The following is a 14231-nucleotide window of genomic DNA, read 5'->3' as shown; positions in this document are numbered from 1 at the left end:
CGTCAGCCCCTTCCCCTGACCCGGGCAAAGAACAATAGGAACCTTTCAGGAGAAGCGGTAAGGACCAGATGCAGTCAAGGGGCAGAGAGGCCAGGAGATGCCAGGGTCGCGGCCCAGACTCCTGGAGCTGATGTGCCTGCCGTCTGCTGCCTGCCTGCAGAGACTCAGGCTCTGGTTCTTCCTCGGCCTTCTCTAAGCCAAACCCCAGGTGCCGCCTCAGCAGCCCCTGTGGGCCCTCCCCTGGCGTTCACTGAGAGCTCTCACCTGGCTAGCCCCAGCCTTACTGCTGATCTCCACAACTCCCTGCCTTAGCTTTGTACTTGTCCCACCTCCCTCCCCCCCAGTTCCTCCCCCACTCTGTGAGGTCTCTCTGACTCTGGTCATGTGGGGCTCCCCCTGTTCCCAGCCAGGTGGCCCTGTGATCGTTGCACAGGGACAGCAGACCCCTCACCTCGAGGGTGCCAGTTCCCAAACTCTAAATCCTGGCCTCTCTCCATGTTGTACTTTTACCACTGACTTGTGGCTGGGTCCCGACCTGCCACTGAGTCTGTCTCCACTCTGGGAATGGTCAGGTTCTGTACTCACTGTTCTTGGCAGACAAGGATCTGGGCCCCTTTCTTTAGAGAGCTTCTATGGCCAAGTAGGGTCAGACTGCTCCTCTGTGGACCACCCACTGAGTCCCCTCCTGAGCCCTCTGTCTCTCAGCTCTGGGCCAACTTGTCCAGGCTCATTTCCACCTCTCCCTCAACCAGCTGTCACCAGCCAACCCAGGAGAAGGGCACTGCAGAGTTCAGGCCATTCATCTTCCAATACCCAAGCCTCTTAGCATAGGAGAATGATGACAGAAGCCCTCTGCCCACAATAAGAAGCTAGCTGTTCTTTCTGGAGGTTCAGAGGAGAGCTGGGGGGGATGGCTGGAACAGTTTCTCCTGCCTATGGAGGTCTCAGTGCAATTTGGTTTAACTCCACAGCCTTTTCCCAAGCAAGGCCAAGGGCAGGCAGAGTCAAGTAGGTAGCAAGGAGAGCGAAGACAGAAGTCAGGTCCAGAAATTCAGGTAGGTGGGACAGAGGGGAAGGGAAGCCCATCTAGAGCCAGGCTGAATGTGGCAACCCAGTCCTCTGGGGCAGGTCTGGCTCCCCAGAGGGGAAAAAGGGGCTTGGCTTCAGCCAGTCTGAGCGGCAAGCAGGCCCACTGCCCACGCATAGCAGGCAGAGTGTCGGGGCTGAGCAAGCAGCCTGCTGTTTTCAAGACCCTAGTTCTCAGAGCCCTTCTCTTTACCTTGAAGGCAAGAGAATTAGAATCATAGGTAGGCACTTCTAAGGGAGAAATGGGAGGAAATTGGGTCTGCCGTGGTGAACCCCAGAAAGCCTGGGGGCTGCTTTCTCACCCTGCCTTCTGCCCATCTGCTCACCTGCTTCTGGAGGGCAGGGCCCTGATCCCCTTTGCTTGTCTTACCCCTCCGGGCCCAGCCACCACAGATGACCTGGTCTTGGCTCAGACACTAAATCCTGCTTCTTGCTGGGCAGACTGGGATAGGACAGGCAGCCCAAATCAGGAAGCCAGGCCCAGGTGGGCCGGTCCAGCCAGGTGGGTGTTGTCACATGATCCTCCCAGATTCAATTAATTCAGGACTCTTACAAGTCACCAGAAGGGGTAAGGAAAGAGAGAAGAAAAGAAAGGAAGCCAACTAGACTTGGAAGGCTCAGTACACTCAGGCCACTCGGGAAGCAGACAGCAAAGCCTCACTGTTCCCCAAAGACTCAGGAGCTCCCTGCCCGGCCTGACCTTGGTGGCAGGCCTGTGCGGGGACCTAACTGGAGCAGCTGGGGTGAAGAGCTGTGGGCTGTGCTCAAGCACATGCTCACTGCACTGATGTCTGTGTCCTGTCCTGGCCTTGCCCAGGGCTTCAGGACCAGCCCTGTGGTCCTTGCTGAGGACTCCGTCCCAGAGTTGGGGGATGTGAGTGGAAAGGGGAGAGGGGAGCTGGGAGAGAGTCCTCTGAAGTTCATGAGGCTCCTGGCGCCAAAGTCAGAGATAGATGGGGCCTTTAGAGTGAGTGGCCAGAGGAAAGCCAGTGATACCCAAGGCCTCTCCTCTCCCAGCACCCAGAGTGGGCCCGCCCAGGCCCTGCTGGTTACCCTGGAAGCTTCTTTGGCGCCTCCTCCACCCCAGGCCCAGGGCTCATGCCTTCGCAGGACTTCTCCCATGCACTGTTTCAGACTCTTCTGGCAGTTGTGTGTCTGGATGGTGCTCAGTCATGTCTGACTCTTTGCGACTCTATGCACTGTGGCCCACCGGGCCCCTCTGCCCATGGAATTTTCTAGGCAAGAATACTAGAGTGGGTTGCCATTTCCTGCTCCAGGGTCTTCCCGACCCAGGGATTGAACCCCCATCTCTTGAGTCTCCTGAACTGGCAGTCAGATTCTTTATGCCTGCGGCACTTGGACTTCCCTCCTCTGGCAGCTGAGACCTGGTAAATGTGGGGAGGCAGCTTCTCAGGCCCGCCCTGTCTGGTGTCTGGCCGCAGATTTGACCTGCTCCTGCAGTGATGTTTCTAACCGTGCAGCCCCTGGGCTACTGGAGTGCTCGCTGCACCTGTCTGGCACCTCACATGCAGAATTCTGGCAGGAGGCAGCTCTGTGTTCCAGAACCAAGGCCTGGCTGGGCAAGGCTGGAACAGGTCTTAGGCTTCAGCTGTGGCTCAGTGCCTTTGTAACCTCCTAATTCCCAGGAGTCCTGATGGGGTATGAGAGTGGGGAAGATGTAAGAAAGGAAGACTGTACAACCCAAAACCTAGCCTGTGCTAGAGCTAGCCATGCTTTCTCCATCCACACAGGAGCACGCCTCTTTGTGGCTACTTGATTTCCTGATTCACTGGGTGGTTGCACAGGTACGGAGAAGGCAATGGCACCCCACTCCAGTACTCTTGCCTGGAAAATCCCATGGATGGAGGAGCCTGGTGGGCTGCAGTCCATGGGCTCACAACTGAGCAACTTCACTTTCACTTTTCACTTTCCTGCATTGGAGAAGGAAATGGCAACCCACTCCAGTCTTCTTAACTGGGAAATCCCAGGGATGGGGGAGCCTGGTGGGCTGCCGTCTATGGGGTCTCACAGAGTTGGACACGACTGAAGTGACTTAGCAGCAGCAGCACAAATAACTCCAAACAAGTTACCTTTTGAGGCCGTTTATCTCTCAGATTTCGGGAGACCAAGCCATCAAGCAGGTAGAGGAGCTCCCAGCAGGTCGTGTGTGCTGAGTGCAGCTCAGAGGCGCCCCCGTGGGCCGCTGAGTGGGGAAGCTGAGGTCAGGAGGGAGGGAGGAACTGGGGACACAGAGGCACAGGTGTATGTAGGTCCACGGAGCGGGGCAGCCAGCAGCTCTCGTGGAATTCTGGAGGCACATCTGGCTCTGCCCCTCCACGCAGTCACTCATTGGTCAGGCGTTCTTGGTGCTGTCACTGAGCTAGAAATGCAGAGTCGCTCAGTCTAATGGGACAGACTGTCCCCAAACTAGAGTCCTAGCACTGTGGCAGGTGCTGTGCCCTGAGCTTCCTCCTCCTGGTGTTTGATGAAGGCTGGAGATGCCCTGTCCATTGTCCTGAGGATGGAACTCTGGGACCTGGACTGGACGGGACATATGAGCATCCCACGCTATGTCCCCTGCCTCTGCCAGCCTCCCCACCACGCCCCAGGATACTGGTCACCCAGCACTCCCAAGGCCCCGGGAGCTGCTTCCCAGTCCCCTTGGCGGCCTCCTCCTCTTCGTTCGTTCTTGGGCAACCCAGAAAGCTGGCCTCACTGCTGAGCAGCTCTGACTGGTCATCCATTCAAGAGGCCCTGAGACCTGGGCTGAGTTGGTGGGTGTGGTTCCCACCCAGCAGTGGGGAGAGGAGAGGACACTGGCTAGGGGTTAGCCCCTGGACAGCCTTAACACAGGCCTGACCTTCCAGCTATTGTTTAGTCCTTGGGGGAGATAGGAGGGATCGGAGAGGCCAGCCAGGGCCCCACATTCATGCACAGGGGGACTGGACCCTGAATTTGAGAGACAATGTGGTTGAAGAGGGGAAAGCAGCTTAGGCCTTGAAGTCATACAGACTTGAGTTTAAATTGAGACCCTGTCACTTGTGAGCTGGGTTCCCTTAGGCAAATCACCTAAGCCCCTGAGACTCTTCTCATCTATAAAACAAGAGTAGTACTATCCATCCTTCAGGGTGGGCTTAAAAGTTAAATAAGATGAAATACAGAAGCACCTGGCACGGTGTGTGACAATTATGTTCTGTCTGCGGCAATTATGGATATTTATCATAACTGGTGGTGGTACTACTGGAGGAGCCCAGTTGCACTAGGGAGTGGAATCTTTGTCTAGATTGTAGGGCCTAACCTAGGAAATGATCTAAAAGCAGGGTTCAGAGGCCAGGCCTAGAAGAGGGAGAGACATGGGGCTCCTGGTGAAAGGCCGCAGGGTGGGCTGGCAACCCAGGAGTCCACAAGGCAAACGGCCCCCAGGTCCCCGCATGTGTGAGGCCTTGTGGGACCAGGCACCCAAACCCAAACCATCTGCACCTGCACCGGTGCCCTAGTCCAGGCCTGAGGAGCACAGAGCCTCTGGCCAGGCCCTGCCTAGCAGCAGCTCAGTGTGGACACCACCTTGCCTCTGGGGAGACTCAGTGCAGGGCACCTGAAAAGCGTGGTGAGGCAGGTAGACACCGTGGCCTCCTACTGCTCAGCGAGTCCTCTGCTGAGCCAACTCGGTGGTCCTCACCCCCGCGGTCTCCTTTCCAGACCTCTAGACAAGCTCTCCTGGGAGCCATTTCCTCTGAAGCCATCTCCAGTGGACACAGCTCTTTCTCACAGATCTGTTATCCTCTATTATACCAGGAAGGTTCCCTGCACTTGCCCCACCCCGCATCCTGCCCCTTGCTCCTTCACCCCCAGGAAAGGTGCTCAGGGGTTGGGGCTCCCGTCATCACCTGCTCTGCTCCTCGTCACTGTCATCCGTGGCCTCTCGGTGACTCATCTCACAAACGTTGTTACTGTTGTCTGCCTCCTCCTCCTCCTTCCATCATCCTCATCATGGCCCTCACTAAGCTCTTCCATTTGCCAGCTTTCTTTGAATTCCTTCATTCAGTTCTCACTGTGACCCTGTTAAATGGGTGCTATTATGACCCCCATCTCGGGGTTTAGGAAACTGAGGCATAGCGAGGATGAGTTACTTGCTAAGATCACACATCTAGTTAAGAGGTAGAGGTGAACACAGACCCAGCTCTGACTGCCGTCTCTGGATGCATCTCCCCCTACCTTCTCAAGAACTGTCCTTTTTTGTTGATTTTCTTTTCTTACCTCTCTAATGGATCTTCCTCTCACATTTATAAATTTGTTCAGCCTTTTTTTTTTTTTTTTTTTTCATTTTCTCACCTCAAAAATGAAAGCCCCAGGAACTTCCCTGGCAGTCTGGTGGTTAAGACTCCATGCTTCCACTGCAGGGGATGAGGGTTCAGTCCCTGGCTGGGGAACTAAGATCCTGCATGCCATGCGGTGTGGCCCCCAAAATTAACCCACAGCATAAGCCTCCATGATCTGGGCCTTCCAACCCCTTCCTTGTCCCGGCCACTTCTTCTTGGACTGCGCATTCCTTTGGCCATACCAAAGTGTATGCCCAGTTTCACACCTCCACATCTTCCCGAGGCGATATTAGACGCTCCTCTTCTGAGCCCCCACAACACCCTATTATACGTAAGGGCTTTCTTACCTGTCGGCTTGTTTAAGCTCCTGGGGAGCAAGGAGTGTCCTATTTATCTCTAGGCCCATCACCTCCAGAGGTGTTTGAGACGGAGCTGGCATGCATTAAACAAATAAATCAATGTGGAAACTGAAACCCAGAGGGAGGCAGGAACGTGTGGCAGAGGCAGGATTCCAACCCAGGTCTTCTGACTTGGTGGGGCTGCCTCCCTCCTCATGGCCCCAGAGAACATTCTTTTAGATTCAGACCGTTGCGTTCTCCTCTCACCTCTTCTGGGAATCTCTCTCCTCTTAGCCATGTTTGATCTTCTTTCTGCAGTTCCAAGATCATTCTCCTTGATAAAAAAAAAAAAAAAGGAAGAAAGAAAACTAAACAGCCCTTCGCCTCTGCCCCGTCCAGTTGTCTGTCGGCATCATACAGCCAGCCCCAAGCCGGCTCCTCTTTTTGTTCATTGCTTTTTCCAAATATAGCCTTCAAAAAGGTTTCTGACCGTGTCCTCATAGCATGCATCAAAATAAATTCCAAATGGACTAAAAAGTAAAATATAAAAATACAACCAAAGGAAATTTTGAAGAAAGTAAAATAGAAATCACATCTCTAGCGGGAAGAGAATTTTCGAAGGACAGAAGTGCTAGGAAAAATCATATTTGATAATACACGAGCATTTAAATGTAAACAACAGCCAAAAAGCACTGGATACCACAAAACTTTGAAAAGTTTATTTAGGAAATATGACAAATGGTTATTATCATGAAAGTAGACAAGAAACCATTAGGACCCCAGCAGTTAAGGGGCAGGAGACTGAACTGATCACACGGAAGGAGATATAACTAGTGAACAGCAGCAATCTGTTTAACCTTCCTGGCAGAAAATTCATGTAAAAGCAACAGGATGCCACTTATCACCTATCACATCTTCAGAGAATGTGTTTGAATTATAATGCATAATTCTGGCAAGAGTGCAATGACAGGTGCTGTCAAAGGCGACTAGTCAGAGTGCAAATGGGGACAAGCTTTTTGGAAAGGAAGTGACACTTGGCACCAGGAGCCATCACCCAAGGGAAGGAAAAATCTGCCTACAAAGGTTTTTATTATAGCGTTATTGATAATGGCCAAACCCAAATATAACCTAAGGAGTTTATTGTGAAAAGTACGGTTCAAGTAGCAGATGACAGATAAAGGAGTAGCCCAAGACCCTGCAGAGGCTGCGGGCACCTAGACCAGCCTGCACAGCTGCTCCTGCCCCCACTCCTTTGGTGTGGGGGTCACTGGAACAGCACTGGATTCCGCACAAGGAACAAAAGCCAGCCTCTTCCTCTGCCTCCGCCCACTCCTCTGAGTTTCATTTTCCTCTTCTGCACAATGGGGATAGTGAAAGCTTCCCGGTGTGGATCCGGTTGCACAGCTGTAAGGCGCCACGGGACCCCTGGCACACTGTGCTCGCTGCAGGTGGCATCACCTTCTGAGAAGGTCAGGCCTTGCCTTACAGAGCTGCTCTTGAGGGCCGGAGGGAAATGCCCATCCCAGGCCCACCTCCCCGGTACTGGAGACCCCAGAATTTCTTAGCATAGCAGTGCCAAGTCCACTTCTGTGCTTTTGAGGGTAGAACACATCTCCCTGTGCAGACTCCTAAGTCCAAGGACGATGTTTGCAGAGGCTGTGAGTAGAACTTGGGTGTGCAGACTGGGCAGTCCCCACATGTGTGCACAGTACTTCCCATGGTGTGAGATGGGACTGGGGTGAGAAGGGAAGGGGAGAGCAGGTGGGGTCAGGCTCCCCCTGCACGCCAGGCCAGCACCAGTCTCCAGGAGTCAGAATTCTCAACTCAGACCTGGCCTTCTAGGTCGTTTTTCAAAGGAGGGTAGAATACATTTTATTTAACAGCTTGGTACCTTGACTAGTAACATATTTAGAATCTAAAATTTAGATGTGGTGTGTGGACATCCATTGGTAATTTTGTCCCTGGTCTCACAAATCTTAGGGATAAGCCTTCATGGATGTGGTGGCAGTGGCTGGAGGTGACCTGGGTGGAGAGGGGACCAGACGGTGAAAGGTCTTGTTAGCCAAAGTCACATCAAGGAGCTGGGACTTCATCCTGTGGACTATTAATAGCAGAAACTAACAAGCTGCCTTTGTGCCAAGCGTATTATGTGTGTGGCTTTTCATTGTCAAGTCACAGAAACATGATGAAGAAGGACTGAGTCCTATTTCCCATATTTTGGAGATGATGGTAATGAGAATTTGAAGGGGTAAAGAACTTTCCGAGGGAATACAGTGTTAGTGGTTAGGATTCAAAAACAGACCTACCGAATTATTAGGGCATTTCGCAGGCAGAGTGGACTGACAAGGGAAGGAAGGAGGCAGTTGTGGGTGGATCTGTGCAGGAGCCACAGACCCGGTGCTGCTTGGTTGGGGAGAGTGAGAGGTCAAGGGTGAGTGAGGATTCAAATCTGAGTTGTTGGGGAGGAATGGTGGTGGCTGGAACCCTCAGGGGAAATGGATTGGGTCAGAAAACAAACCTCTCAGGGCCTTGGTTTCTATAGGAGGGGACCAGACCAGATGTTCTTAAAGGTCTCTTTTGTAGGATGGTAATCAATATTTTGAGGGTTGTCACCTGAAATATTATATTTGTACAAAAAATTAAATGGTTTATACATAACAGAGACTTCTGTATTTGTTGATTGGTTGATCCAGGTTAATTGTTAGTTCTGAAAGAATTTGTACGCCTGTGAATAGCCCTCTTTCAAGCTCTACTTCATTTTACTTGTAGTTTCTATAGTATTCCTGCTCTTCCTCCCATCTTAAGTTGTATACATGTGAATATCTGGGAGATATGTCTTGTATGTATCAGTTCAGTTCAGTTCAGTCACTCAGTCGTGTCCAACTCTTTGCGACCCCATGAATTGCAGCACGCCAGGCCTCCCTGTCCATCACCAACTCCCAGAGTTCACCCAGACTCATGTCCATCGAGTCAGTGATGCCATCCAGCCATCTCATCCTCTGTCGTCCCCTTCCCCTCCTGCCCCCAATCCCTCCCAGCATCAGGGTCTTTTCAAATGAGTCAGCTCTTCGCATGAGGTGGCCAAAGTACTGGAGTTTCAGCTTTAGCATCATTCCTTCCAATGAACACCCAGGACTGATTTCCTTTAGAATGGACTGGTTGGATCTCCTTGCAGTCCAAGGGACTCTCAAGAGTCTTCTCCAGCACCACAGTTCAAAAGCATCAATTCTTCGGCGCTCAGCTTTCTTCACAGTCCAACTGTCACATCCATACATGACCACTGGAAAAACCATAGCCTTGACTAGATGTATGTGTGTGTGTGTGTGTGTGTGTGTGTGTGTGTATAAATAAGTATGGCAAATGTTTTCAACCTCTTTTGGGATCGTTCTCGCATCATAGTGGGTGGAAGCCCCAATGGTTCAGTGGTAAACAATCCGCCCGCAGTGTAGGAGCTGTGGGAGACACGAGTCTGATCCTTGGGTCAGCCCTTGGAAGAGGAAGTGGCAACCCACTCCTGTATTCTTGCCTGGAGAATTCCGTGGACAGAGGAGTGTGGTAGGCTACAGTCCAAAGGGTCTCAAAGAGTTGGTCACGACTGAGAGACTAAGTGTGCATATCATAATAATCATACTGTATATTGAGATATTTGTAGATAGTCCTGGGTTATAAACTCCTTTTAAGTAAGGAAAAAAAAGACTAGACCTGTGCTCTGAATTATCCTGACAAGCTGCCTCAGTGGGGCAGTGGAAACCCTCTGAAGATTTTAGCCTTGAGAGGGTCAAGAGCAGATTTGTGTGGAACTGAAGGCAGGCATGATGGAGGCAGGGAGGCCTGGTGGCTCCTGGGAGTGATCCCAGTGAGCTGGTGACCTGTCCTCAGGGGGTGGCAGCCCGAGGCGGGAGTGAGCACACCTGCCCTGCTCCTAGCTGCAGAAAGCCAGCCTGTGGTCAGGCCCTCCATCCAAGACCTCTCATCTTGGCAGGCAGACTGCTCGCCTCCCGACGGAGGAGCAGGAAGAAGGAAGAGGCTGTAGGAGAAGCAGCATGCAGGGGCGCCGGCAAACACGGCAGAGCCCGGCTGGACCAGAACTTCTTCCCAGATGCTCTCCTCCGGTGCTCCTGGCTGCTCTGGCAAGAGCAGAGCAAGTTGCATCAACAGGAGAACGGTGGCTCCACACACATGAGCCGGGTCCAGACTTTGAGTAAGGCAGGGACATTCCTGGAAGAGGGATTCAACCCAGCATTCGGCTCACAGGTGGCCTTGCAAGAGAGCTTTGACCATTCCAGGCCAGCATCATAGGCCAGCTTTATAGGCCTCTGTGTTGTGTCCTGTGGGTCGGGTAAATGAGATGTGAGAAGCCTTGGGGTGTTTGGACAGGCCTTCTGAACAGGGCTGTGTGCTGGGGGCAGGCCTGGCAGGGTTACCCAGCGGGAGGAAGGCCTCCAGCACCCAGTGCCCTCCTGCAAGGAACCCAGGGGCGAAGCTGGTCCCCGCTTGATATGAGTCCATGAACTGGCCCGTCTGTGGCCTCTAGCATTGCCAGCCACACCCTCTGCCTCACTCTCGGCTTCTGTGACACTAATTCAGAACCATAACAGACAAGATTTATTGAGTGCTTGTCACGCGCCAGACGTGGTGCCAGACGCTGTAAAACGCACAGCACCTCACTTCATCTTCATGACTGTCAAAGACGTGCTCTTGACATCCCCATTATGCACGAGGACCTGGAGACCTGCAGAGATCCCAGGACACACCCCGGTTGCACACATGTGGAGTCTGGGTGTGGACGTGGGTTTTCCCAACTCCAGGGCCCGAGGTCCCCCAGGGCATCACACTCTCCCCACCTCCTCGTCTCTCTTACCCTTGGTTCTCAGTCTCGGCAGGCTCCTCTGCTCCACCGACCCCTTCAGTCTTGGTGTCTACAGGGCTTTCCTCTCTTCCCACCCCACGCAGAGATTCTCAGTCTCAGGTCATCAAACCCCCTTGCCTTCAGGGACCCCGTGCCCTTCGGCAGTGGTGTGCGGCGTGTTGCGTGTGTGCCTGTGTATGACTTCTGAGGAGGGAAGCTGCAGCTTTTATTTGAGGAAATGGGCTGTAGTTGTGTTTACTTAGTATGTGTCTGCCGGGGGGACACGGTGGCGATGCCCCAGCCAGATCCTGGTCTTGGCTGTTTCTCCTTTTCCTGGCATTCCTGAGGAGGTGCTGCACCAGGACAGTGACAGGTGGGGAAAATAAAACAGCGGTGCCGGGTCCCAGCGCCCTGATGCGGGCTCTCTGGGACTTGAGACCCAAGCACAGGGCTTGTTCCTGCCTCCACCCCCACCCCCACCCGCCACGTCCCAAGGAGCTGCAGGTGTGCCTGTGACTTTGCATCTCCTGCCACTAAAGGCAACTCCAGTTGTTGTGCAGTCTGAGTCGTGTATGACAAATGTGACGCACGTGTCCTGGAATCCAAGCGGTCCCAGCAGTCATTGCTCCTCCTGGAAAACAGTAAAGGTGGGAAGAGACACAGAAGCCTCCCTTCCCTCTCCACCCTGGAGCTCTTGGCAGATTCTCAAAGGGGGCTTGAGATCCTAAGTTGATTACCTGCCATTTCACACACTGGTTCCATATGGAACCCTTTAGCACATGGGAACAGCCAAGAGATGTCTCCAAGAGGGAATCTCGGGTCACGGAAAGACCCAGGCTCTTGAGCTGAATCCAACTCAGATTCTCCCCAGCTGTGTGCCCCCGGGCGCTTCTCTGAGCCTCAGTCCCCTCTGTGAGATGGAGTGCGTGACACCAAGCACAGCGACCCCGACTCCCCTCAGAGCTCCCAGCAGGGTGGGTCCAAGAGAGGCCCTGTTCATCCTGTTTCTAGGCCCCCTTCCTCCTGAAGTGGGCGCAGCAGTGATGCTAAGGAATGGTGTGGCAGGAGGAACACTTATCCTGGCATCACAACACTCGGGTTTGCATCCTGCCCCAGCCACTTACGTGACTTTGAGCACATCGCTTCATCTTGGGTCCCACACCTGTGAAGTGGTGAAAGTTGTAGAGACATAAATAATATCTGCGAACACCGGCCTGTAGCCTCCACGCCCCCAGCTGTGCCGTCCCTGCCCTCCCCACCCCTCCTGAGCAGCCCCTGGGCTTCCTCCTCTTTGGGTGTGTGTGGGCAGGTGTGGGCAGGAACCTGGGGCTGTGGGGGTGGGGGACGATGCTGGGGCCTGCCTGGCTCTGGGGAAGGGATGGGGGCTGTGCTTGGCTCGGCACAGGCTGGTACCCGCCATTCCTTCAGCACACGGAGGGGCTTCTCCCCAGTTTTGCACAATAACTTGGCCACTTCTCCACCTTCCCCTTTCTTGCTGGGTCTTGTCCTGACCTTTACCCGCTTACACACATATACTTCTCCTGGACACAGAGGCAGACATAGGAGGAAGACGGCCTGGGGTCTGCTCTCTCATCTGTTTAGAGCTGAGACCCAGAGAAGTTTGCCCCCAGGGCTGATCCATTGTGCTGACACTTGGAGGACAGATAGAATTTGCCCAAGACAGTGGCGTTGCCACAGAGGTAGGGGACACGGGAGGGGGTGGCTGGAGCAGACAGTCCATTGAAGGCCACAGGAGACGAGCCTGAAGAGGTACAGAGGGCGGTGGAGGAGCGGGGATGGAGTTCACGTCCCCTGTCACACTTGAGGTCGATGCTGGGCCACAGAAATGAATCAGATCATGAGCCCCTGCCCTGGGGCTGATGTTGGTGTTGATAGCAGCTGAGCAGCAACTGTGAGCTGGGCACTCAGCCTGAATTATCTCATTGAATTCACGCAACATAAGATAAATACCCTTAGAATCCCTAGTTTATCCATAAAGAAATGGTAAGTTTCTTGCCCAAGGCCTCCACGCAGCTGAGGGACCAGAGCCAAGTTTGGATCCAGGCCCAGGATTCTTCTGTCTTCGTCAGTTCGTGTTGCTATAACAAAATACCACTAACTGGGCGGCTTATAAACAACAGACATTTGTTTCTCACAGTTCAGGAGGCTGGAAGTCCAGGATCATGGTGCTGGCAGACTTGGTGTTTGGTCAGGGCTTCCGGATTCAGAGATGGTTCCTGGTTCATAGATCGTGGTGTCCTCATAAGGAGCAGGAGATCTCTCCTGGACCGCTTTTGTAAGGGCACTGAACCGATTCTTGAGGCCTCTACCCTTGACCTAATCACCTCCCAGAGGCCCACCTCCTAACCACCACCTTAGGTGTTAGGCAAACGAATGAGGAGAGGGGAACAAACTTCCAAACCACAGCAGATCTTAACTCCATGTTTTCTCACCTCCCAAAGGTGAGAGACCATTTCTACCTTGAGATGAAGGCGTTCAGAAAAGGCATAAGGAGAGAGGAGACGTGAGTCTCAAGAAACAAGTGAGGTGGATCAGGTGGATGGAGGTGGGCAGGCCGTTATAGACAGAAGCAGCAGCGGAAGCGTGAAGGTGTGAATCAGCAGGCGGGGACTTCAGGTGGGCAGAAATGGAAACTGGAGCAGCAGGCGGGGTTACTGGCTGAAAAACTCAGACCTCTAGTGGGGCAGTGGTGATGTGATCCAGTTTGTATATAGAAAGATCATTCTAGCAGAGAGTGGAAAGCGGTTTGGGAGGCAAAGATGGCCCATTCTGGGCACTCATTACATGTTTGTTGAGGAAATGAATGTAACTCAACAATTACTGTGTACCATTTACATCCTAGTCCTTCTGCTGGGCTCTGGAGGGTTAGTGGTCAATAAAACAGACACTCTAAATGGCCTCCTTATGATAATCCATTTGAAAGACGGTGAGACCTGGACTTTAGGTGGTAGCAGTGGGCATGGGAGGAAAGGATGGATCTGTGGGATCCTATAGAAAATAGAGTCAAAAGAGCCAGATGACCAATAGGACAGAACAGGCTGGAGAGATGAAGAGGGATGTAGAAAATCGATGCCCAGGTTTCTGATTTGGATGATTGGATGGACAGCAGAGCTTGGGGAACACGGGAGGAGCAGATCCAGGGGGACCAGAAATAGCTGAGGTGTCCAACAACAGAGGGACATAGTCCCTGCATAGTCCAGGGGACGTGCCTCCAGGCTGCAGGGTTGGTTTGTGACCTTCTCTAGCAGTACTCGGGAGCCTGGTTATAAGGGCGGGAAAGATGGATGAATGGGTTGATCCAAGTTCGTGGTTCCCCCGGGCTAGGACAATAGAGTGGCAAAAGGCAGGGAGTTGAAGGTGATCACGAAAGAATGGCTGAAGCAATCTACTCGAGGGACTAGACCAGGGAGGGCTTGTATACTGAACGGAAAGGCAGGGCTGGGAACTAGAGGAAGGGAGGGAGGAAGAAGGAGAGCAATGTGTGGCCCTGGAGTGGACCCCAGGGTGTCAGGGTCCAGAGCTGCCACCTTTCCAGTCCAGTACTGCGACCCCTGAGGGAAGAATCATCCCATTTGGCGGATAAAGAAACTGAAGCTCAGAGAGGTTGTCACTTGCCCA

General features: G+C 53.1%; 1 protein-coding gene across 10 annotated transcripts in view; it reads left to right on the top strand.

Moving 5' to 3' along the window:
• The window catches only part of ST3GAL3 (ST3 beta-galactoside alpha-2,3-sialyltransferase 3), a 213882-nt gene that overhangs the window by 192303 nt on the left and 7348 nt on the right, over positions 1-14231 (top strand). The window lies entirely within an intron of this gene.

The sequence above is a fragment of the Bos indicus x Bos taurus genome, chromosome 3 (assembly GCF_003369695.1).
Source record: "Bos indicus x Bos taurus breed Angus x Brahman F1 hybrid chromosome 3, Bos_hybrid_MaternalHap_v2.0, whole genome shotgun sequence".
Taxonomy (NCBI): domain Eukaryota; kingdom Metazoa; phylum Chordata; class Mammalia; order Artiodactyla; family Bovidae; genus Bos; species Bos indicus x Bos taurus.
Note: the sequence above shows the minus strand (reverse complement) of the source record. Positions and strands in the feature narration are given on the sequence as shown.